The sequence below is a fragment of the Ictalurus furcatus genome, chromosome 11, assembly GCF_023375685.1.
Source record: "Ictalurus furcatus strain D&B chromosome 11, Billie_1.0, whole genome shotgun sequence".
In the NCBI taxonomy this organism is placed as follows: Eukaryota; Metazoa; Chordata; class Actinopteri; order Siluriformes; family Ictaluridae; genus Ictalurus; species Ictalurus furcatus.
Genome location: NC_071265.1, coordinates 18898794 through 18924940, shown reverse-complemented (window position 1 = coordinate 18924940; position 26147 = coordinate 18898794).

The following is a 26147-nucleotide window of genomic DNA, read 5'->3' as shown; positions in this document are numbered from 1 at the left end:
ATTTTCATATTACACATTAACAGCATCTGTTCAAGAGATATGAATAACAGAAAGCTTCAGGAAGAATTCAGAAAAGCAGAGCATCTAAAGGAGAGTTTTCCACAGCTTTATCCTCACTTTCACAGTCATCTCTAGTGTTTGTATAATAAAAGAACTATAAAAATTCTTTATAGGGCATTCTTTGTACACATTTTATTTATAGCTTGATTGCAATACTTTTCTAGCATGCAGGAAGCTTAAAGCCTAGTTTATACTTCTGCAGTAATTATTTGCCACTTTGCCCATTGGTTGGTGGAGAGGTGTGTCCGGTTGTGTAGCCAGAAATATTTACTGAAACATGATGTGGATTTTATTGTTTAATTCAGAGTAACAATGTTCAGAATACTACATCTGAAATATAAAGAATAAAATGCAAAGTGTAAACAATAAAAATTTTCCCTAGTCACACTCAGTAAATCTTCTGAAGACGTGCTAGTGGTCACCAATTGCTTTCTGAAAGTGTAGCCTAGTCCATTAAAAATCTTAAAACATTTCACAACAGATACAAATGAAAATGCTCTGTAAAACAGAGACATATTCACTCTGTTAGTTCTCAGACTGGTGTTTTTAATAAAACTGATACCTGTTTGCCTTCTGTTTATTTTTCATACAGTGAAACATGGAAATGAGCTCATTGCCCCTAGAGGAAATGCTCACGTTATATTGTAAGTATGAAGGCTTCACCCTGTGCTCACAGAGACATGCTCACAGAAGAATAAATCAGCCCTTATTGTCTTGGGTATAAAATGTTAGCAGTTCATCTTAGATCTTACGTAGATCAGCAGATTCTTTTACAATTTTGCTTCCATCACCATTCCTGGCAGACAGTGTTGACTGATGGCATGTACCCAAATATCATTTTATGTCCCTGGCACTGATTATTTCAATTGAAATCCTCAAACAACCAAATGTGCTTACACAGCAGATGTCCTTGATGTCTTTATAACTACTAAAAGAGTCACCATAGATGCAAGTCCATTAGTTTTAATAGAAATAATTATTTAAGGCTTAATCATGTCAATCTTAAAATCATGGAAATGTATATCAAGTCAGCGCGATCCTACGGGAGACCTTAACAGGATTATTAACTAACTAATACATAGTATAAAGAACTAAAATACTTTGTAGTGTAATGAAAAAGCTATAAAAGCTCTTTTTTTAATAAAAAAAAAGTTGTACAGACAAAAATAGACATGATTATTATTTTTTTTCCTTCCATCTCATTCTCTTACATCCATAAAAGACGTGTTATGATCAGATGATGAAATCTTGCACTTATGGCTCAAACAAGCAAATCTAGCACTTATTTTGGTGTGTGTATTCTCAGACATTTTGGTATTTTATATTTGTCTTTTGGACATGAAATTAATGGTTGTAACAAGCTCTATGTTTTTGAAGAATGATGTGTGTAGTGAACTTGGTAGTGAGTAATGGTTGTTAGAAACTGTCTGCATGGCGGCTGTGGCTCCGGTGGTAGAGCGGGTTGTCCACTAATCGTAGGGTTGGCGGTTTGATTCCCGGGCCACGAGACTCCACATGCCGAAGTGTCCTTGGGCAAGACACTGAACCCCAAGTTGCTCCTGATGGCAAGTTAGCGCCTTGTATGGCAGCTCTGCTACCATTGGTGTGTGAGTGTGTGTGTGAATGGGTGAATGAGACACAGTGTAAAGTGCTTTGGATAAAAGCGCTATATAAGTGCCATTTACCATAGGACTACTACTCTGTTCATATCCAATAAATGTGCCCCTGTGAGGGAAAACCCAGGTTTTTCAAGTAGATATTCAACTCCATAATATTTATTTTTAGTTTTCCACTTTAGACACTCTACAGTCAGCAAAAAATAGGTAACACTTTACAATAACAGTACATGAATAATCATGCAATACCTGTCTTGACCAGAGTTGGGTATACAAAGTAATGCATCACTGTATTCTAATGACATTTTCTGATAATGCAGTAATGTAACGTATTCCATTTTAAATGTAATTTAAAATTTCATGTAATTTGATTACAGTTACTGATGTCAATAAAATTACAAATTTATTGTTAAGAAAACAGTATTAAGTAAAATGCATTTTTACAATAAATCCCGTTTTGCGTGGCTACCAGGGGTGTAACCTGGCCTGGGCATTAGGGGCTGTAGTGCTGAAGATTTTTTCTTTAGCCCCGAATAATTCTCCACTTGGAGCGGTTTGTCACTGCGTAAGTGAATGTCAGTAAAAGAAGACAGAGGTGTTGTAATTTTATATCATCAGTGAACAGAGGTGAGACCAATCAGACAGAGTTTACAGGAAAATACATAGAAACACTCGTGTCTTATTGGCTGACAGCTCTCAATTCTGCCAAACGCTAGCTTACAGTCAATGTGAGGAAAAATGGATATATGCCGTTAATTTATTATTTTTTTTAACTTGTAAAGGGGTTGAAACTGAAACTCTAATGTCTTCTCATGTTGAGCAGGAAAACAAGGTGTGTAAATGTCTGTATGAGTTCTAGTTTATGTGAACATGATATGAGCAGAGCATAAGGAAAGATAATGTACTTTGTATGGCACTGTAGCAGCTAAACCCATAGCTTAGTTGTGCCTCCCCTTGGCTAGTGACACTAAACTAGCCTAGTTAGAAAAGTTTTATATTTTATCGGTCTGGTAGTCCTACAAACAGTGATAACACCCGAGGCAAGTTTTATGATAAATCCAACTTTTTTGTAGTGTATTTTTGTAGGTTTGATAGGTTTTGAAAGTAACTTGAAAGTAAAGTAATTAGATTACTTTTTACATGCAGTAGTCAGTAATGTAATTAAATTGCAATTTTAAATTAGAAATTAGTAATCTGTAGTGGATTACTTTTTTTGAGTAAATTACCCAACACTGGTTTTGACTTATATCTGTCTTGAATTCCCTCTTTCTGTATGCAGTGCGGTTCCAAGCAGTACATTCATGTTTTGTTTAGAGTTCACATCACATGGGTTATTTTGACATGCTGTGTTTTTGTTCTCGTCTTGTCTACTTCTCTATCCTGTCAATGACTTATTTTCTTATTGCACTGACCTATTATCTGTTCAGCCATTAATTAGTTTGTATATTTATAACCTGTTGGTCTTTCTCAAGTTGCAAAATCTTATCATGCATTTGCCTCATTAACTCTAAAGGGCCTTTCACACTGAGCGGAATTATGCGATGGGAATATATGACGCGATGGCGCTCTTGAATAAAAACAATAGATCCCTATGGAGCTATTCACACTGCCCGTGATCAATTTTGGCACGACAAAGCGAGATTTTTTTCCCCACCAGTGTGTCGATTTTTTCCCCGTAACTCCGCGATGAAATGGGTCATCCAATTAGATTTGAGCTTTAGATCATGTGCCTGGAGCCACTGCTGTTGCACAAAAGGGCAAGATAAGTGACACTATAGCACAGAAAGCTGTTTTGAAAACCAGAGTAAAAACCCAAGAAAAGTATTCCGGATGAGAGAAGAGAATGGATGTTGAGTTCTTGTTATCATTGGTGTCTGAGAACAGACCTTTTTGATAAAAGTCACAGCGACTACCAAAACATCAACAAAAAAGTTAGTTTTAGATATAGTGTATAAGTATTAGGCTTTATTCTTATAATTCTTATTCTTATTGTTCTTTCATCTATATATACATGTATCTTATATTTTATGCTTTATACTATTTTATTTTTATTATTTTTGAAATTTATCTTACACAAATAAACGGGTTTTGTCCCACTACTGTGTTATTGCATATTATTTCACATTATTTCATTTATACTAAAACAGTATTCTTGCTAAATCCGCCTCCCTTTCTGGGTAGAATACACATAAAATAAGAAAAGTTAGTTTCAGGGTGAAAGGGCCTTAAGCCATGTTTCTAGTGTTCCATGTCCCATGTATAGTATTGTGCCTGTGTTTCTGTTTATGATCTGAACCACAGCACCACTGTTCCAAGTTACATTGCTCAAATAGGTCTATATACCTCACACAAGAAACTCAAGAGTCATACCCTCAGGTCCCTAACAGGCATCTGAGTTTCCTTTGACCATTTTGTAGGGAAGGGCCCAAAACAGTGTCTATTACTAAACAGTCCCACAGAGCATGCTCCTGAAAGGCAGGGACTTTCAACAGGATGCTCTACAGAAGATACTGTAGCATTAATACCACTCCCACTAGCTCGCAAAGGAATTTTGTCCAATTCTGCCCAATCCTGCAGTTATTATTTTTCTTTGGACCCACTCATGATATATTCTTATGAATTTAGTTGGTTCTATTTCCAAAAGTATAAACAAATTAGTCGATTAGTGACCCTGACTAGAATAAAGCTGAAGATCAATACATTTCTAACCACAAAGTTGTTTGCAAAGTTGTTATTCTGACCCATAGTCTTTGTTCTTTCTTGGACAGCAGCATAATTGCCCCCAAATTACCCTCATACAAGGATGCTTTTTTAAAGGTTTGTCTCCCAAAGACTGCCATTTCAATTTATAGTTCTACCTTTCACCACTCCATACACCACAAATGTTTTTCAAGAAGCTGGATTCACTAAGAATGCTACTCATGCTGTCACCTCAGTATGTGGGAAATATTAAGTTTGCTACTCAGATTCAGTCAGGTCACTATATGAGACTGGCTAATGTTGAGGATGTTAGGGTTGATAAGTATTGGATGTTAGTGGAGTATTAATCCCATAGGATTACTGATAGTACTGGCTTTCAGAGGTGAGTTATCAGATGCATGACCTCTCAGTGAAAGGGGTCACAGGCTCTAGCATGGTAGAGACCCAAGGCAGTTTGTAACAAAAAGGGTTTGTATTTTTAAGAGTAGTGCCCAACTAGGCAGAGATAGTCCCTGTGGATGCTTCCTTTACAGGCTGAGGAGTAGTTTGGTGCAGGAGAACAGAAGACATGTGGTCCACATCAAACCATATCAACCAGCTAGATGAGAGCAAAGATGCCTTCAAAATAATGAAATTAAATGTTTGTACATTTAAAAAAAATATCATAAAGAGCAGTAAATAGTAGTCAATGAAACGAAGTCAATATTTTTTCATGCTTGTTCAATGAACCACAAACAATTATTGCAAATGCTCCTATGGAACAATCCATAAGACACTAACAGTTTATAGGTGGTAGGCAATTAAGGTCATAGTTACAATAACTTAGGACACTAAAGAGACCTTTTTACTGACTCTGAAAAATGCCAGAAAAGAAATGCCTAGTGTTCCTGCTCACCTGCATGAACATGCCATAGGCCTGCTATAGGGAGGCATGAGTACTGCAGATGTGTCCAGAGCAATAAACTGCAATGTCTGTAATGTAAGATGCCTAAGACATTGCTACAGGGAAACAGAAAGGACAGCTGATCGTCCTTGCAGTGGAAAATTACATGTAACCATGTGTCCCCCCCAGACATGATTGAGAACTTGCAAAGGCCTTGGTGGAAGAGTGGAGTAACATCTCACAACAAGAACTGACAAAATGGTGCAGTCCATGAGGATGAAATGCACTGTAGTACTTAAAGCAGCTGGAGGCCACACTACAGCTGGAGCCCCCCCCCCCCCCCCCCTGTTCAGGGATTCATTATTCCATTTCTGTTAATCAAATTTCTGTGGAAGTTTTTGTCTCAGATGTTGAATCTTTTTATGTTAATACTAATATTGACACGTTTTTTTATTTGCTGGAAATAAAAGCAGCTGAAGAGAGGATGTGAGAGGATGTTTCTTTTTTGCTGAGTATACAGGTTCCTCTTCTTCCGTAATTTCATTAAAAAAGTGGAACATTCATATATTCTAGATTAATTACACAGAAAGTGAACTATTTCACTCCTTTTTTTTGTTTGTTTGTTTTAATCTTGATGTTTATGGCTTAAAGCTCATGGAAATCAAAATCCAGTATCTCAAAATATTACAATTAAAAATTGTATTATATATTATACTATACTATGCTACTATACTATATTGTAACTTCCTCTCATGCAAATTATTGCTAAATTCCTAAATTATTAATTGTATTGGGTCTGCCAAATGCTGTAAATGTGAATGTAAATGGATTGGAACACCCTGATAGCACCCTAACTGATGAGATCTGCTGCCCCAAATGGACAGAGAGATTGGGTAGTCTCAGCAAGGTCACCTATGACTGTGGGTTTAACCTCTCTGTATGAATCACCAACTGAGGACTGTGGCCCAGCAGTTCAAGAAACATTCTTTAACACAAGAGCCCCATGTACACATATTCTGTATACCCTTACAGTACATGGAAGGTGTTCTGTGAATGGTGTGCACCGCATAATCAGGGTCTGATGCATTGCCTATTTCCGAAAATACTAGGTTTTGCAGGGACCTCTGGACAGAGACAAATTCACACATGTGCTATAGGTGTATGTGGCTTCCATCTCAGTGCAACACAGCAGAGAGAATGGCATCTTACACATTTTATAAGCTTTCTGAAAGGGGAATATGTTTCCAGAGAAAGGTAGAACATGCACAAGCTTTATTAAAACTTTCTAGTTATATTTAATGTTGTGAAACGTCCAGAAGATAAGTTAGCACCTGTTATCAATTATATTACAGTAGCTATAAATAGGCATTTCCTCACCAGCCCCACTTTTCCTTTCTTTCTTGGAGTTAAGACAAAAAGCACATCTTGTCATGTTGCTGAGAAATGGCAAAGCACAAAGACTGATATCGCGAAGACTTTTCCATGGTGGAAAACTGATTGGTAAAAAGCACTGGCAATTGAGACCCCTTTAATACATAGATGTGGGAAGTGGGGGGCTGCCTGGGTTGCATCCTAACAAAATGTCCAGGTCCTCTGGCAGAAAAACAGCCCCAAAACATTAAAGAACCTCCACTATATTTAACCGTGGGCATGAGGTACTTTTCCATACGGCTACCTCTCTGTGTGCACCAAAACCACCTCTGGTGGTTATTGCCAAAAAGCTCTATTTTGGTTTCATCTGACCATAGAACCCGATCCCATTTGAAGTTCCAGTAGTGTCTGGCAAACTGAAGATGCTTGAGTTTGTTACTGGATGAGAGTAGAGGCTTTTATCTTGAAACCCTTCCAAACAACTTGTGGTGATTCAGGTGACTTCGGATTGTAGTTTTGGAGACTTTCTGACCCCAAGACACAACTAACTTCTGCAATTCTCCAGCTGTGATCCTTGGAGATTTTTTGGCCACTCGATCCATCCTCTCCACTGTGCGTTGAGACGATATAGACACATGTCCAATTCCAGGTTGATTCATAACATTTCCAGTTGACTGGAACTTCTTAATTATTGCCCTGATGGTGGAAATGGGCATTTTCAATGCTGGTGCTATTTTCTTATAGCCACTTCCCATTTTGTGAAGCTCAACAACTTTTTGCCGCACATCACAGCTATATTCCTTGGTCTTACCCATTGTTATGAATGACTAAGGGAATTTGGCCTATGTGTTACCTTATATTTATACATATATCCCTGTAAAACAGGAAGTCATGGTTGAACAATTTCCTGTTCCTATTCACCCAGGGTGTCAATAATTGTTGCACAATTATTACAATTATCTAAGATATTTGTTTTTATAAACCTGTGTTGTGTTTGCAATTCTTTGATATCCATGAGAGCAGAGTATTTTTGTGAATTTTTGAAACAAAATATGAAAAGTTTACCAAGGGTGCCAATATTAGCGGAGGGACTAAAAACCAAAGGAATATTTCTAGCAGTGATTTAACAGTCTAGTGGAAAGTGTTTATTTTTTATCGAAAAATAATCCATGAGAAGGTGGTGTGATATGTTCTGGTGCGAAGAGGAGCCTGGTTTATACTTGACACATGATTTTGCATGCAAGTGCAAAAGCAGTAGGAATGTGATCAGCATTGCTCGCACACTCACCGCATATCTGATCTTATTAAAAAGTGACATCTACTATATGGTATGTCAGAGCCAAAAGATCCATTTCCGTCAAGTTTCCAAGTAAAGTAAAATAGCGATTAATACACAGTGTTATTAAACACACTGCTGAAGTCTGTCTCTCTTAAAACTTTCCACTTTAATCATGTCGTGTTATAGGTTGCACACCAAATAAAAATGTCTGACCTTACATTCAGAAGTATGTACTAGAATCTACAAACTGCAAAAAGCTGGTATGCAAAACAGACCTTCTGCCAGGTTTGAAGGCTACATAAGAGGTTTTTAAAATTCAAACAATAAATGTAATAGGAAACTCGGATAGTGCTGGCACTCAGTAATGGTCTAGAATAGTACTTTATTTTTTTAAAACATATTTTTTGTTTATTTTTGAACATATTTTTGCATTTTTTATTGCTGCTGAACAACACGAGCAGTGTCAAGATAGTGAAATAGTGAAAAGACTATAGCATGTTTTAATTTAAATGTGGCTTGTCTGGCTGTGACTCCTAGTAACATTTCAAAATATTATTTGTATATTAATTTGCAAAATAATGGGCTGAACCAAAAGTGGAGATTCTCTTGCAACCCCATTTTCAAATCAATTGAGCCCATGTGACTCCTAGTTTGGTTCAATTTAGTTAGCAGCCCCTCAATGCATTTTCCTATGTGCATGCTTACATACATTTTAAATAAACATATCCTTATGAATATCACCATATGAATGATTATATGTTTTTCATGCAGTTATCAAGCTGAAACTATCGCTTACATCTTAACTTGAAGAGCTTAGGTAAAAGTGTTTAATGTTTGTGTTAATGTAAAATGTGTGCATGTAGCATCTGGCTTTAGATCAGTTCATTAAAATGTATTTAAAATGTAGCAGCTATGTTGCCATGGTAATGAATGTCTAATGCATTAGCTTATTATGTGGGTGACCTCATGTTAAAAGAAGCATCATACAGTTGGTCACTTCATTAGAGGCTTTCCTCCTTGAAAAATGCACGAATATTTCAATAATAGGACAGGAAGGTGAAATCACACACACACACACACACACACACACACACACACACACACTACTACTACTACTACTACTACTAAGACACAAAAAGGAGTCAGTGTAGTAATTTGTCTGCTACCTGCTTTTAACAAATTCTTATAAATATCCAAATAGACATTTCCATCTGTCTCTCTCCCCTTCATTTTCAATCACAAGGTATATGTGCTGCCCTGCTGTAGCAATCAGAGCAGACATCATGAAGTAATGCATAGAGGAATCTATAAAAGGTTATAGTGTCACAGGCTTTTTGTTACTGCCTCTACTTTTATGTCCATTTTACTCAAATGCAATGTACCGGTAGCCAGACAGGTCTGGATGCGCACACACACACACACACACACACACAGCCCACCAGTAATAGCCTCTCATCCTCAGGTGCACCATTCTTATCAGAGATAATTCCATTTGCTTGACAGGGATAATGTTCTTCTTACTTGACCTACCCCATCAATTTGAACATATGAAGGGAACAGACAGAAGGACCAAAATGATGAAAAATGAACAAGTAGATGGATGATGCCATTAGGTAGAAGATAAATAGACAACAGCATTTTTATTTTGTGATAAAAGGTTTATTTTATGTGCTCAAGTAAATTAAGTTAAGTGATGATTAAACAGGATTCATTCAGCTGACACGCTTGTCGACAAGCACAATCAGCTGTGTTTGGGTGCATGTGAGTGTTTGCTCAGGATTACTAGTACTGTGTAAAAGCTGATGAGTTATGTTTACTCAAATCAGTTAAGGAAACTGATTGCGTTAAACCATATAATTAAAAAAATTGGTTGCATGGAGTACAGCTAACTTATAAAGATTTGAGTACACTTATTTAAAATCACTAAGTTAAGCATAAAGGTCTAATTAAGTCAATTTTGAAATACTTTTTGGTTTATACAATTTGGTTGAAAATAAAACTTCTCAATCTCACTCTGAGTAACATTTTTTACCCTGGGACAATTTATCTTAGCCAGTCCGCCTACTGGCACAAAACATGGGGAGAGCATGCAAAACTCCACACAGACAATCAACTGACCACAGGTTCGAACCTAGGACTCTGGAGCTGTATGTGATTAGTAGCCATGAACTATTCATTGATTGACAAGCATTAAACATAACTACAAATTTTAATTGATTACCTCTCACCTATATTGTTCAATATTTGTTAACTAACTGAATTAACATTAAGTGAAAGAACACACCAACAAGGATTTTTGTCTGAGGCATTTGAAATAAATTTGAAAGAAGAAGGTTTGATCTAGGTTTAAACCATTATTACTATTATAGTTGTGGTATAAGACATGGTATGTTAAGGTTGGTGTGGAAGAACTTGAGTGGCCTGCACAGAACCCTGACCTCAACCCCACTGAACACTTCGCCCTAGGCCTCATCACCCAACATTAGTGCCTGACCTCACTAGTGCTCTTGTGTGTGAGTGAGCACAAATCCCCATAGCCACACTCCAAAATCTAGTAGAAATGAGTGAAGGTTAGTATAACAGCAAAGGGGGAATAAATCTGGAATGGGGTGTTCAAAAAGCACATACAGGTGTCATGGTCAAGTTTCCACAAACTTTTGGCCATGTAGTGTATATTATTTTCGGGCTTGTGTTCAAAAGGATGACATGGCAAATTAATTAAATGGAGTATGTGTGCATTTTAACAATTCAAATCATTAAACACAAAAAGTCCTCTTATTCAAGTCACTTGAGTTCATTTTCAAAATGGTTAATGACAAAATATCAAGAGTTTGGACTCTCAAGGAGAAATAGGAACAATAAGTTATAAAACACCTCTACACTGTGGTATAACTTCCATCCTGTCAGTATTTGTACCAGTAGCATGCACATAGATTATAATGTGCTCATAACTGCCAAAAAGCATGCCTTTAGCAAATCATTCACTGAAACAGAATTTTGAGCAACAATTTTTCCCTTGCCAAATATGTTCTTCCAGTGATTTTTAATATCCTTTTAACAGTTGTAACCCAGGCATTATTTTAACAAGAAATTTCAGACATAAGTTAAATGAAACGGATACATCAATACAATAATTATAAAATAAAGCTCAAAAACAACAACAACAACAACAACAACAACAACAACAATAATAATAATAATAATAATAATAATAATAATAATAATAATAATAATCAAAGGGAAACAGCTAGGAGAATTAAAGCCCACTGCAAACATCAGGGCTCCAGCAGAGCTGTGAGAGGGAGTGTGAGTAATAGAGTGTTCAAACAGTAAACCTCTGACCACACACCACAATTTACATAGTGCATGGGGTTCCAATGCACCATGAAAGAGACACATAACATATTCAGCAATGAATATCCATCCAAGATCTTTCAATTTAGTATCTGCAATTACATGAGGAAGAAGCATCAGGCATAGGATAGGAAGAGCTTCTTATTACCACAATAGCATAGACATACAATGCCAACACTGTAAACTAACTCAAACCATCACAATAATCATGTATAAAAGTATGAAGTAGTTGTGCTTGATTTAAAAGAGATACAAGTTTTTACAAAATGGTGGACGATGTTGCACTGCAGTTGTTGTGCCTGTTATCCAGTTTGATAGTGTTGTAAAAGATTTATGTCACTTTGTACAACCTTCAGATTCACTTTTAAATAAATGCCTGATGGAAATGACGCAGGCCAAAGCTTCTTACGTTTTTACACGTGTAGTATAGGGATGTAAGCGTTTTCAGATGTTTCAGTTTGAACAAGCAATTTTTGCTAAATGTTTTGAAGCATCAATGTAGATGGAGAGAGGTTTTTTTTTGTTTGTTTGTTTTTTGGAAAAAAAGATGATTTCAGGTGTCTACAGATTAATGTAGACGTAGCCTCAAACTAGCACATATCTGGGTGTACAAAATTAAAAAACAAACAAACAAACAAAGTAAATAAAAAGCTGTCTGCAAGTTTACCCACAAGGTTTAAACATTTAAAGAAATCAAAGCAAAAGCTATCCCATACTAAGTTACTTTATCTATATGTTTCACTCTTGTTAATTTCCTGATCATTATATCATCACATCATAAAAATTACAACATGACAATGTTTATTTTACACTGATAATTATGTCAGCTTCTGTAATTAACCAGTAAGTCAAACAGGATTCCTCCCCAAAGTTATTTAGCTATAAAGTCTCTCTGTCAACAGTAGAAGAGAAATCACTTCACACCTTAACTTTTTTGTTTTTGCAGCACAGTATGAAATTCAAATTAGTTATGCAGCCCTGAAGTCAAAAATCCCCAGTGAACCAAGTAACCTGCCTTCAAAGTGATGGAACAAAGTTGATGGTAAAATTTAGATACAAAATTTCCAACTAAATCATTTAATCATAGGTGATGAAAGAAATTAATTTGTTGGTTCAACCTTACAAGTTGCTTTGGCTTTGAATTGAAAGTTTTCTGTTGTAATGCAAAGTTAAACTTTTTTTTTTTTTTAAATCAGTGATTGTAAACACCAATAGACATATGGGACAAACCCTGTCCAATCAGTGTCAATACTTTGGCATCTAATAATAACAAACTTAAACAGACCTCTGGCCAAATGCTAATATTGTTGAAGATCATGCCTTTTCTGTTTAACAGTGTAAAGAAAAATCTATATGTTCAGTTTGTTTTGGACTTAATTGAGATTGAGATTGACTTAATTGTTTTATCTGTGCAAAGTGTAATAAGACTGAAAACAATGATTGAACTGCATCTGAAAAGGTTTAAGCAACTTTTTCCTGATGCAATGTAATTCATAAGAAACATTAAATGCTAGATCTCCCTGCTCAAATTCTTTCTCTAGGCCCTTTGATAAGTCATACAGTGCATCCGGAAAGTATTCACAGCGCTTCACTTTTTCCACATTTGTTATGTTACAGCCTTATTCCAAAATGGATTAAATTCATTATTTTCCTCAATATTCTATAAACAATACCCCATAATGACAACGTGAAAGAAGTTTGTTTGAAATCTTTGCTAAATTTATTAAAAAATAAAAAACAAAAAAAGCACATGTACACATTCACAGCCATGACACTCAAAATTGAGCTCAGGTGCATCCTGTTTCCACTGATCAACTTTGAGATGTTTCTACAACTTGATTGGAGTCCACCTGTGGTAAATTCAGTTGATTGGACATGATTTGGAAAGGCACACACCTGTCTATATAAGATCCCACAGTTAACAATGCATGTCAGAACACAAAGCAGAATTGTCTGTAGACCTCCGAGACAGGATTGTATCGAGGCACAGATCTGGGGAAGGGTACAGAAACATTTCTGCAGCATTGAAGGTCCTGGAAGAAGTTTGGAACCACCTGGACTCTTCCTAGAGCTGGCGCCCTGCCAAACTGAGCAATCGGGGGAGAAGGGCCTTAGTCAGGTTGGTGACCATAAAGCTGATGGTCACTCTGACAGAGCTCCAGCATGTCTCTGTGGAGAGAAGAGAACCTTCCAGAAGAACAACCATCTCTGCAGCACTCCACCAATCAGACCTGTATGGTAGAGAGTGGCCAGACGGAAGCCACTCCTCAGTAAAAGGCACATGACAGCCTGCCTGGAGTTTGCCAAAAGGCACCTGAAGGACTCTCAGACCATGAGAAACAAAGATTGAACTCTTTGGCCTGAATGGCAAGCGTCATGTCTGGAGGAAACCAGGCACCACTCATCACTTGGCCAATACCATCCCTACCGTGAAGCATGGTGGTGGAAGCATCATGCTGTGGGGATGTTTTTCAGCGGCAGGAACTGGGAGACTAGTCAGGATCGAGTGAAAGATGAATGCAGCAATATACAGAGACATCCTTGATGAAAACCTGCTCCAGAGCGCTCTGGACCTAAGACTGGGCTGAAGTTCATCTTCCAACAGGGCAACAACCCTAAGCACACAGCCAGGATAACAAAGGAGTGGCTACAGGACAACTCTGTGAATGTTCTTGAGTGGCCCAGCCAGAGCCCAGACTTGAACCCGATTGAACATCTCTGGAGAGATCTGAAAATGGCTGCACACTGACGCTCCCCATCCAACCTGATGGAGCTTGAGAGGTCCTGCAAAGAAGAATGGGAGAAACTGCCCAAAAATAGGTGTGCCAAGCTTGAGGCTTGAGGCTGTAATTGGTGCCAAAGGTGCTTCAACAAATTATTGAGCAAAGGCTGTGAATACTTATGTACATGTGCTTTTTTTTTTAAAATAAATTTGCAAAGATTTCAAACAAACTTCTTTCACGTTGTCATGGGGTATTGTTTGTAGAATTTTGAGGAAAATAATGAATTTAATCCATTTGGAATAAAACTGTAACATATTGACATTAACATGTGGAAAAAGTGAAGCGCTGTGAATACTTTCCAGATGCACCGTATGTGCATGAGATTTGAGTCAAAACTGTGTTTTTTCAAACAGTGGTCATTGAACTTCAAAAATTTCAGCAAGTCACTTGCAAACCGTAATCAGCTTTTTGAAAGTCAAAATGAACTTGGTACTGAGAATCCTATTTTTGTACATGAGAAGGAATTGGTTCCTGTTTCAGAAGTGACAAACATGGAGTACATTACAGCAAAGAGAGATTTAGACAATTAGAGATTTTTTGGGGACTGATGACATACAACAAGCAGTCGCAGTAAAGTGGCTTATTCTTAATGGTAACAAGTACATCAGAGAACAGTCTCAGATAAACATCAGTGCAACTGGGAAAGTGCCTGTCTTTGGACTTATAAAGAACATTTATGTTGTAGACTTGGATTGTAAATGTGTTGATGTTGACATAAAACCAGTATTTGTAATAAATAATGTTAATGAACAAGTCCTGAGTGTGACTATTGAGCATTTTTTACTGGGCAACCTTAAAACAAATTCTTAAAGCTAAAAAAATAGTCTTTAAAGACACAAGGCTGACCTCAAAAGATGTCTCTGACATTAATTTAGCTTGATTTGCAGGTAAAATAACTAACTTTAAGATTTACTTTCTAAGTAAGAAAAAAAGATTCATAATCTTAAAACAACCTTAATAATCTTACCCAATCTGCTATTGCATAGTATTTTATTCTCAAAACAAGATCAACAAGATTTTACGGCTAGATATAAGGTTGCAGGTCTTGGCTAGATCAGGAGTTTTTGCAGTGTAAGCAATTTGTAGGAAGGGGTGATAGAATAAATAATCCACTTTGTTTTCATTACACCTGTGACTGTATTTCCTGTGAGCCCTTTCAATCATTGCTGATGGTGTTCCAAATGTGTGAGTCAAGCAGGCTGAAAGTCTCATTGCATGCAAAACTTGTTTCACTCACCTGTAATCACCTGACCCTGAAAGACTGCATGATTCTACAGTTTACCATAAACAATTCTACAATCTACCATAAAACATTTGTTAACAGCAAATGTATGAATGTCTGATGTCTGAAACTTTATACTAGCATCTTTTTATCTTTGAAAGAAAGTAGCCACTTAGCCTTGCTAGACCGTACCAGCCATCCTTTGTTATGGGCAAGGTTAGCATGCGATGAGCACTGACGATGCACCTTCCTAAACTGTGCCCGAAACCCTGTGGTTATCCATCAATTTTGGTCAAGTAAGTAAAATGAAACTGTCTATTGCACAAGACCTTGTAGGTGCATGAATTTAAACACGGGCATTTGGAACCGATTTACAAACAGTACAATGCACCATTCCAGTTTCAGTCACACTCAGTAATTACGGCTATCAATCATAAATGCTGACTGTCTGAAAATTTTCTCATTTGTAAGTCGCTTTGGATAAAAGCGTCTGCTAAGTGAATAAATGTAAATGTAAATGTAAAATTTATGAGCCTAACTAGCTAGATAGTTAATAAACTACTACCCTGGAACATTAGTAATTTTTTTAAACCAACCTAAGTCCACACTTTGTAGTCGCTCCAGTGTGTAATTCTTATATGCACTTAGCTTTAGCCTTGTTTAGTCAGGAAGAGCCACTAAGAAAATTAAACTGCACATGTTGCCATAGCAGAGGAGGCCAACAGTCTATTTCCCACTCATTTTCTGTGCATGTGGGTAAAAAGGTTGTGAGGGAAACTATGTGACTATGAATTTATCCTGTAGTAGTTATGATAATATTAAACAGTATATTTAAAAGTGAAGCCACTAAGTGTTATGGGATCGGGGGTGCTGTACATACCCTCCCTGATTTCCCCCAAAGCTGTATTTTTTTTAAAAAGTGATTTTTCCATACCGCCAGTTACAAACATTAACTTGACAGTTAAATTTAGCATGTGTCATATGATGATGATCTTGCAGACACATTGTTGCTGTAAGACCTTGAAACATCATCTATTTAAATGCTTTGTAGCATGCTCCTCAGTGTGTGATCTATGGGTATGATAATGTTGATCTATTACGGGCCTTCCATTTCAGGTATGCATCACACATAAAGTCAGAGTAGTACCTTGGGAGAAATAAATAAGTGTATGTGGTGGCTTTAGCATTCAGTTTGTAGCTGGTCTCCGATGTGCATTCACCATGCTTGTTTAAGCAATCAGTTCCACCGGGACAGATAAGGGATTTGGCATAAGTGTGGCGAATAAGGTACATACTGAAATGAATTATTATTCATTGATAACCCCCTTCAGGCATGTTTTCCTCTCATGCCTACTGCATAATATAAAGATAAAAATTAGTTCTGCACCACTTAGGTCTTGTCTGAGGTTGCTGCCACTTGCCGAGGCCCAATCAATGTTGTTACGTGTAACTAATGCAGATGGCCATGTCCATGTAGTCATGTAATCATACAGTCAAAGGTTAGAGAAAGGATTCTGTGACAAACTATGCTAAGCGTTGAGTGGTTGGATAAAATGTCAGGTATTATAAATCTTTATAAATCGCCCAGTCCAAGTTGATTAAGTCTGCCTGTGAGATGGAAATTCCAGGCTAGACCATCTGTTCATAGTTAGACATTCAAAAGCTTTATGGATCTAAAACTGCAAACTCACACACTCCTGAGATCTGGATGTATGTCTGTTTTCCGTTTATCAGGGAAAAACAGTTTTGTTTATTCTACACTCATAGAAGGTAAGTGACATACTGACATTATGCAATGGGTAGGTGTTCTGTCAGCAGACCTTTAATTATACATCTTTTAATATTATTTTTTCTATGATGAAGATGTTTTTACTCTATTTTTTTTTCTTTTAGAAGAATAACAACCAATTATGTAATCACTGTTCCATTTTGTGGATATTCAAGTCAGATAGTCAAAATCTTAAATGAGTTCTTGCGAATTCAATTTGCAAAGGGAGACATGTCAGAAATGTCTTTTGACAGTGTGATGACTGTCAGAGTTAATAAGCAAAATAATAAGGGAGGGGGGACATTTCAGCACATTGCTATTATTGTGTATTCACAGTGTGAGCATCTTCACATTTGTGTTAAAGATGTGTCAGAAGAAACTTTTTCGGTTTTATTTGATTTATTCAATTTATACTGTTTATTTCCTATGTAAACTTCTTATGCTATACTTATTGACAAACGAAGAAATGCATTGCAATTTACAGTACATATTCCCATCTATCCATCTATCTATCTATCTATCTATCTATCTATTCATCCTTCCATCCATCCATCCATCTATCATTTTCTAGAATCAGTCAGAAAGATCCAGAGGATAGATTGTGGGAATCTAACCTGGTTTTTAAACCAAATCACACACATGATAATCATTTAAGCTAGCAACTTATTCCACATGGCCATCTTGCACAAGAAACACTTATGCCACTTATTGAACACATTTTGCACCAAAACTCACTTACATGATCATCTCCCAGGGAAGACAATGCAATATTTGATTCCTGTCCAATTTCTTAATACCCAGGTTTGTGGATGTTTGCTAGTTATATCCCCCCTCTCCAACATAAATTGACTACTTTAACCACATACTAAATGCAATAACGTTCATTATTTTATCCATAACTAATAGAACCACTCATTTGTGGCTATTACAAATGCCAATGTATATCAAAATGAAATCCATTAAAAACATTGCAGTACTCTACGGCAATTTATTTACATCAGCATTGTTAAAGCACCATTCTCAGTCATTCTTTTAAAGTCCTGTACTCACAAAAAAGTGACCTCAAGATCCAATAACTCTATTTACTATACTGATATATTTAAAAGTGTAAATGTGTTAAAGTGTGGAATTGTTTTCATTGTTGGAGCTGGTGTGAACCTATATAGATTTTGTATATAAAATTCGTAAATATCAATAAATAAGTAACAGATAAAATAAATAAATAAATAAATAGATAGATGTTGTTGAGCTTGCATTTTTCAAAGAGACTAATTTCTCTACTCATTTTACAACACTGTTATAATGCAGTTAGGGATTTCAAAGGTTTCCCCTATGACCTGGTGTCTGACCCTTTTCTTCTCACTCCCTAATTGCTCACTTAAGCCCTAAATTAGATACAGTCAAATGAAACTTGCTGGACATCTTGTACAAACTATAGATAAGCACTGTATTTTTCTGGTGTAAAAATGCTACCTAATTAAAGCTCAGGGTCACAGTTTTGGCAAATACATGCGATGAGTACATCATATTGTAGATGTATTATATTAGCTCGGACTAATGTCACTCGGACCTGATCCATACCATCTCTGAAACAAATATCACAGCATTTTCTAGTGTTTATAGTGGAAACACATGCTAATTTAATCAGATTGCAGCAGCATACTTAACTTTAACCTTAACTTTTAGTAAAGCATTTATTCAAACCCAAACATTTTTACATTTGCATCACTCTGTGCCATTTTACCAATCTTATGCCTTGTTTGTGCAGCTTGATCACAAACATTAAGCCTTATGCTGTTCGCGAGTGTGTGTTCCTATCATTAGTTTACTGGCGGTTGTCATGGTTTCACTGGTAACACCAGGCTAGTGTGATATTCACACAAACAACCCATTTGAAGACCTACTAAAAATAAAAATTCTGGAGGGAAATGGTTGCATATAAAATTAATCTAAACAGTGATATCACAGTTTTTCTCTTTACATTTCCCCCACCTATTTGACAAGGTAAAAAGTCTTGATGTGCCAAAATTAAACATTGATAACACTAAGCTGTTCTATTTTGTGTAAATCAAACACTTCAAGACTGTGTCAGCACAGTGAGACTCATTAACTGGCATTTGGGGCAGAGTGGCTATAGTATACCGAGGTCAGAGCACAGTGTAAGTGTTTAAGGATTCTGTACATTTATGCACAATTTATTCGAGCTTTGATATTATGTCAAGCATGTGACATTTTCTTTGTATGTTCAGATGATGTGTGATCAGATCTTCATAACAAGCAGTAAGACAAAACTGACAAGATCCTGACTGGTGGCCCCAGCTGGCTTCTACACTTGGCTGCGTGAAGTTCCCTATGTTCTCCCTGTGTTCATGTGGGCTTCTTCCTGGTTCTCTGGTTTACTTCCACCTTTAAAAAACATGCCAAGTGGTGGATTGGCTACACTAAATTGCCCCTAGGTTAGAGTAAGTGTGTACATGGTTCCCTGTGATAGACTGGTGTCCCATCCAAGGTGTATATAGGCTGGACCCACTATGACCCTGATTCTAACTAATGAAGAATGATTACATAAAAGTTACTTTGCTTTACACAAAAGCATAACTTGCCATATTGTATGGTATGCTGTTGACTACATTATGCATATGAAGTCCTGCACTGTGAAAAACACATCTCTTTTAAATGGTTTTCCTTGGATCTGCTTTGCAGGATGTTTTAATGACAGCTGCATGGGGATGGAGGGGATGCCTGCCAGCTATAGCAGATGACCTCATATCCAAAGCCACATCCTGGACTTCTGAACCGATTTAATGTGGCTCTCACTAATACTAGGTTCAGAATAGAAATTACCTTTGGGATGCTGATGCTTCACTTCAATTGTTTAAGGCTGTTAAAACCGGCCCCTCACTGGGCTTTAACATAACCGTAGCTTGTGCAGTGTAGTCATGATTAGGAAGGAAAGAGTTTCTCCAGTGGAAACACAACCCCCTGCTGTTGTGGACCTAACATCTACACAGCAAGGTTGTGAGACATCCTATTGCCAAACTGTTCTTCTGTACTTAAAATGATTTTAAAGATTACAGAACCAGACATGAAATACTGGTGTCAGTCTTTGGGAATGGGATAGCATTTGACCTTTCTGGCTCAATAGCAATGACCTCAACTCTGTAGTGAAAAACAAAACAAACAAACATTTTTTTTAAATACTCCAGCTTATTCGCTGAAATTTTGTTTCTTGGAAATGACCCTTACATTTCCTTGTTGATAAAAGAAAAACAAAACAAAACTATAGTGCATAAAACATTGCACTGTCAGGATGTGTACAATGAAAGTTCTCCCATGGATTAAATGTTTTACTTCATCAGCATTTCAGAGTCATTTTGTAGGCTATGATTTTTTTTAGACAGAAGATTTGTGAACTTCTATCATATGACTAAATCTGGTACAGAAATACTGTCATTATAAAACATCATTGACTTTTAACACACTCCTAAATTCTAAGCATTGAAAGAGTGTAATTTTTCACAAAATGTACATGAAGTGTTTACACACTTCAACCACTTATGTGACAATTATGTGAAAGCAGTGAGTGCCTTTGTCTACAAAAGCCTCTCAGACAAATATGGTATCTTCCTCTAGGGCCACCAGCTGTTTGGATAGTTTGTTCCATTTTTAAAATTGGTTACAATAAATGTATTACAGTGTGCAACGCACAATACAGTGACAGCCAGCTTTGTGTGGTATACCTGAGGTGTGATGGTGTCTGGCTCTACCAGTCCAACCTTATTTCATTAGAAACTCATACAAATTCAAACAAATAAGGATAGTTAGATGTCATGCAAATTGATACTTTTTAAAGTATGGTAGCTCAGTGGTAGCTCAGTGATTAAGAAGATGGACTACTTATTGGAAGCAAGGCCCCTAACCCTCAACTATTTAGTTGTATAAATGAGATAAAAAATGAGGTAAGACACTCTGGATAAGGGTGTTTTCCTAAATGTTGTAAATGTCAGTGATACTAATGAAGTAAGAAAAGGTACAAGCATTAATCCTCATTTAAATGTTGACTTAAACATTAACCCCTGACTTAAGTCATGTAAATTGTTGTGAATTTTCATGTGTGAGATCATGTAGAGCAGGCTTATCATATGGCTTCCAGTATAATTTAGGTAAACCATAATTTATAGCTACTTCAGTAAACAACTTACCAAAACTATTATTATTTTGATATTTTCTCAGCCAGACACAATACCTTAATATTATTGTTTTCTTCATTGTTTTTTTTTTTTTTTCTTCTAGTGGTTAGCATGTTTGCCTTGCACCTCCTGGGTTGGGGGTTTGATTTCCGCCTCTGTCCTGTGAGCACGGAATTTGCATGTTCTCCCTGTGCTTTGGGGGAGTTTCGTCCACCAGTCCAAAGACATGCATTGTAGGCTGATTGGCATTTCCAAATTGTCTGTAGTGTGTGAATGGGTGTATGATTCTCTGTTCAATTTTGCCCTGTGATGGGTTGGCACCCCGTCCACTGTGTCCCCTCCCTTGTGCCCCGAGTCCCCTGGGATAGGCTCCAGGCTCCCTGTGACCCAATGTAGCTTAGGTGGTACAGAAAATGGATAGATGGATGTTGTTTTTTTCTGTTATAATAAAACATACATCCATTCAGCACAGGGAGAACATGCAAACTCCACACATACAGGGCTGTGGCAGGAATCCAACTCCCAACCCTGGAAGTGTGAGGCGAACATGCTATCCACTAAGCCACTGTGGATCCTTATATTAAAACAATGTCCAATATAATAAATAAATTTGATGATGTGCAATGATATCCATGAATATGAAAAGTTACTTGTCTATGCATATCAGCAGGTTACTAAGAAAAAGCATTTATGGTTATTAATACCTCTTGTCTCATCCTCATGCCTGAAATTGAAATAGATATTATATTACAAAAACTTCTAGAATTAAACAACCTTTAATAATCTTTCCCCCACACATCTTTATAGGCTCTTTGGAAGCAAAAACCACGTACTCTTTGTTGCGATTACTGTTCTACATTCCTCAAAACTAATATTAACCTTAGTATTATTATTACTACCTTATTCTTCAGCCTGTTCAGACTGTTTTAATTTCCTGTCAATAATTTTAAACCTTATGTGCCAGCCTTGGCTGACTCTAAGGGACATCTTTTACACTTAACCTGAATTTTATTTTGTCCCAGAAGACTATTAAAATTTTCGTGCATCAGAGCAAGGACACACATTGTCATAAATGGGAAGGCCCACTCTTCAATAACAACCCTGTTACTCGCGTTCATTTCCACAAGGTCATATCTAACAGTCTGCCCAGGTTTTCACATGGACAGACTGTTAGATTTATTTGGAGAAACAAGGCTTGTATCAATATATTTATGCATAAAACCATTACTATGAAATGTGTGATAACAGTTCAGTTTACATCACATTAAATGCACCGCTATCTTCGTTAGCTTTGGCTTACTTGTTTGTAATGCCCACTGGATTGTAAGTTGGTTACTTAGTTTTTAAAAAATGTTTTAAACTTCTCCTTTGATCAAAATCTGACATTTTTGTCTTAAATATATGACTTATTTGAATCATTTACTTCAAAGTATATTTATAATGTGGTATATTTGACATTTTCAAAGGGTAAATATAACCCTGAAAATATTAACACATTTATGAAATAAAATTAACCCAGCATTTTTGTGAAAATGACACCACTGATTAACAATCCATTTGCTGGGTTAAAATTATCAACCCAACTTGATGGTTTAGTTTAGCCCAAAATGTGTCCTGTCCTATATAACCCAATTTGGGTTGTTTTTAACCCAGTTTTTTTGGAGTGTAGTATAATTCTGACTCAAATAATACTTTCATGTATGAAAATGTCACACTAACAGTTTGTCAGTGACTCTGTAATGCCTTTTTAAAGGTTTGTTTGGGTCTAGTTCTGGATTTCATGCTGGTAGACAGTTAAAAGTTACTACTACTACTACTAGTACTACTACTACTACTATTATTACTACTACTAATAATAACAATAATAGGACCTCCGGGGTTGGGGGGTTTGAATCCCGCCTCTGCCCTGTGTGCATGGAGTTTGCATGTGCTTCGGGGGTGTTCTCCAAGGGGTTTTCTCCGGTGGCTTAGTGGTTAGCACATTTGCCTCACACCTCCAGGTTTGGGGGCTTAATTCCTGCCTCTGTGTGCATGTAGTTTGCATGTTCTCCACATGCTTTGGTGGTTTCCTCCGGATACTCCGGTTTCCTGCCCCAGTCCAAAAACATGCATTGTAGGCTGATTGGCATTTCCAAATTGTCTGCAGTGTGTGAATGAATGTGTGAGTGTGTGTGAAATTGTGCCCTGCAATGGGTTGACACCCCGTCCAGGGTGTCCCCCACCTTGTGCCCCTTCAATAGGCTCCAGGCTTCCTGCGACCCTGTGTATGATAAGTGGTACAGAAAATGGATAGATTGATGGATAATAATGATAATAATGACAACTTTTTTCAGACCTTCATCAAAGCACATGATATATGCATTCACTCTGAAATTTTAAATGAATGTCATTAGTAAAAACAACAACAACAAAAAAACATGCAAAAAAAAAAAAAAGCTATGTTTCATGACACACTCACCAAAGAAGCCCTGGTCTGGACAGTTGCTTTGTAACCAATCCCCTTGCTGAAAGAGAATGGAAAATCAAACACACGGCTTCCCTCTGCATGGTGAGCCAGGCGTGATAAATAATTGAGAACCTACAAGAGCTGTAGCGCACATTAGAGACCAACTGACTAAGGTTAGACCAGATATATTCAGAGTGTGTCCTCCAACCACAACACACATAGCCTATATCAATATCTGTACATGCCTATGCTACAGCACTAACCTTACCCCTCCAGGGTGTAAAAAATATGTTAAACACACTTTTTATCTGCTTCTAACTAGTTTCTAAAGTGGGGAAATGTATAATACGTGATGCAGTTTTGCAACAGAATGTTTACTACGTGATGTAAATTATATATGCAGCTTAGGCAATCAGAGAAAGATGTGCTTTAAACTCTTTTAATAATGAGTCAGTTGCCTGTTTACTAACTTGAGTGTTTATGCACTCCAAAAACTCCATTTCACTTTAGCGACATCATATGCACACTGATCTGCTTAATTTGTAGGTTAAGTAGTTTGCATTCAAATTTGTGAACTGGTTATATGATCTGTTTCATCACATTTTCCTGCAGCTAGCACGTGATGTTACAAACATTAAAAAAAAAGTGTTGCAGCACAAAATTAACATATTGTAACACTGAAGTAAAAAAAAATGTATGTGTATAATTTCCATAAGTGGATCAAGTCATAAGTGAGTGTAAATAGGATTTTTATCACATAACGTGAGGTTGAGGACGGATGCAAGTCCAGATAAGAGCTTTATTAGAGGAGAAAGGCGGACAAATCCAAAATGTGATACATAGGTCAAACAGGCAAATGGTCAGGCAATCTGCAAACGGCCATAGATGAGGCAAAACAGAATCGAAAAACGAGGACAAGATCAGGATCAATACTATGGCACAGGATCAAGGAACAAAGGTTTCGATAATGTTCAATATTTCGCGATGAACAAAGAGACATGAGGGGTTTAAATACTAAACAAAATCAAGGATGAAACACAACACAACTGAGTACAATGCTGACACATAAGGGAAACAACCAACGACAGTACAGGGGCGGAGACAGGACAGAAATCATAAGAAATGCACGTCTCAAAAGTAAACAAAGTCGATGACATTGAAACCTGGAAGCGCGCACTTGCACTTCGAGCTTCAGAGCGCGCTGCATGCTACAGCACCAGCGTGAGGGGAAATCATGACAGAGCCCCCTCCAATAGAGGTACTCCACAAAACGCTCCCTCCCCGGCGGTCCTGGCCCTCTAGGCAAAATGTCTTCACAGCCCCTCAGGTCCCGAAGCAGGCATTGTCCCACAAATAGCAGCCGAGGAGCAGGCATGAGGCTGGGGCAGGTTCGCCAGGGTCCCTAGGCCGCACCCAGGCCTGGGAAGCTGGATCGTCAGCTTTGGTGGAAAAGGAAGGCAGAGCGACGTCCTCAGTGGAGCAGGATGGCAACGCGATGTCTTCAGCAGAACCGGATGGCAGAGCCACGTCCTCAGTGGAGCAGGATGGCAGAGCGACATCCTCATTGGAACCAGATGGTAGAACTTGGTTGGCCATGTCAGCAGACTCAGGCATGTGCAGAACTTGGTTGGCCATGTCAGCAGACTCAGGCATGAGCAGAACTTGTTTGGCCATGACAGCAGACTCAGGTGTAATCATAACATTGTTGGTTGTGACGTAAACCTCAGACAGGAATAGGGTTTGGGAGGCCGTCTCTTCAACCTCAGACTTGAACTGGGCATAGGAGGTCTCCTTGTTGTCCTCTACCAGGAACTTGACTTGGGAGGCCATCTTGTTGACTTCGGACAGGAACTTGGCTTGAGAGGCCGTTTCGTCTACCTTGGACAGGAACTTGGCTTTAGAGACCATCTTGTCGACCTCGGACAGGAACTTGGCTTGAGCTGCCGCCTCGTCGACCTCGTACAGGAACTTGGCTTGAGAGGCCGTCTCGTCAACCTCAGACAGGAACTTGGCTTGAGAGGCCATTTTGTCGACCTCAGACAGGAACTTGGCATGCTCTCTGAGGTTCAGGTGTGGGGCGGTCTCTTCTACACCGCAGAGAGATGACATGATATCCCCGGCCTAGTTTGAATGCAGAGTGATGGCCAGCAGGAGGAACAAAGCTCAAGGCAGAACCTGAGGGGGAAGTAACATTCCCCATGAAGCTAAACGGGGGACCAAAGCTCTCCGCGAGGTCCAAGGGAGAAGCGAAGTTCTCCGCAAGGCCAGAGGGAGGAGCAACGGTCTACACAAGGCCAGAGGGGGGAATGAGGTTCTCCACAGGGCCAGAGGGGGGAGGGAGGTTCTCCACGAGGCCAGAGGGGGGAGCAATGCTCTCCATGAAGCATGGGGGTGAACGATGTCCTCCATGGAGCAGGAAGGGGGAGTGACATACAGCGTGAAGCAAAGAAAAGGAACGGCGTCTTCAGTGAAGCA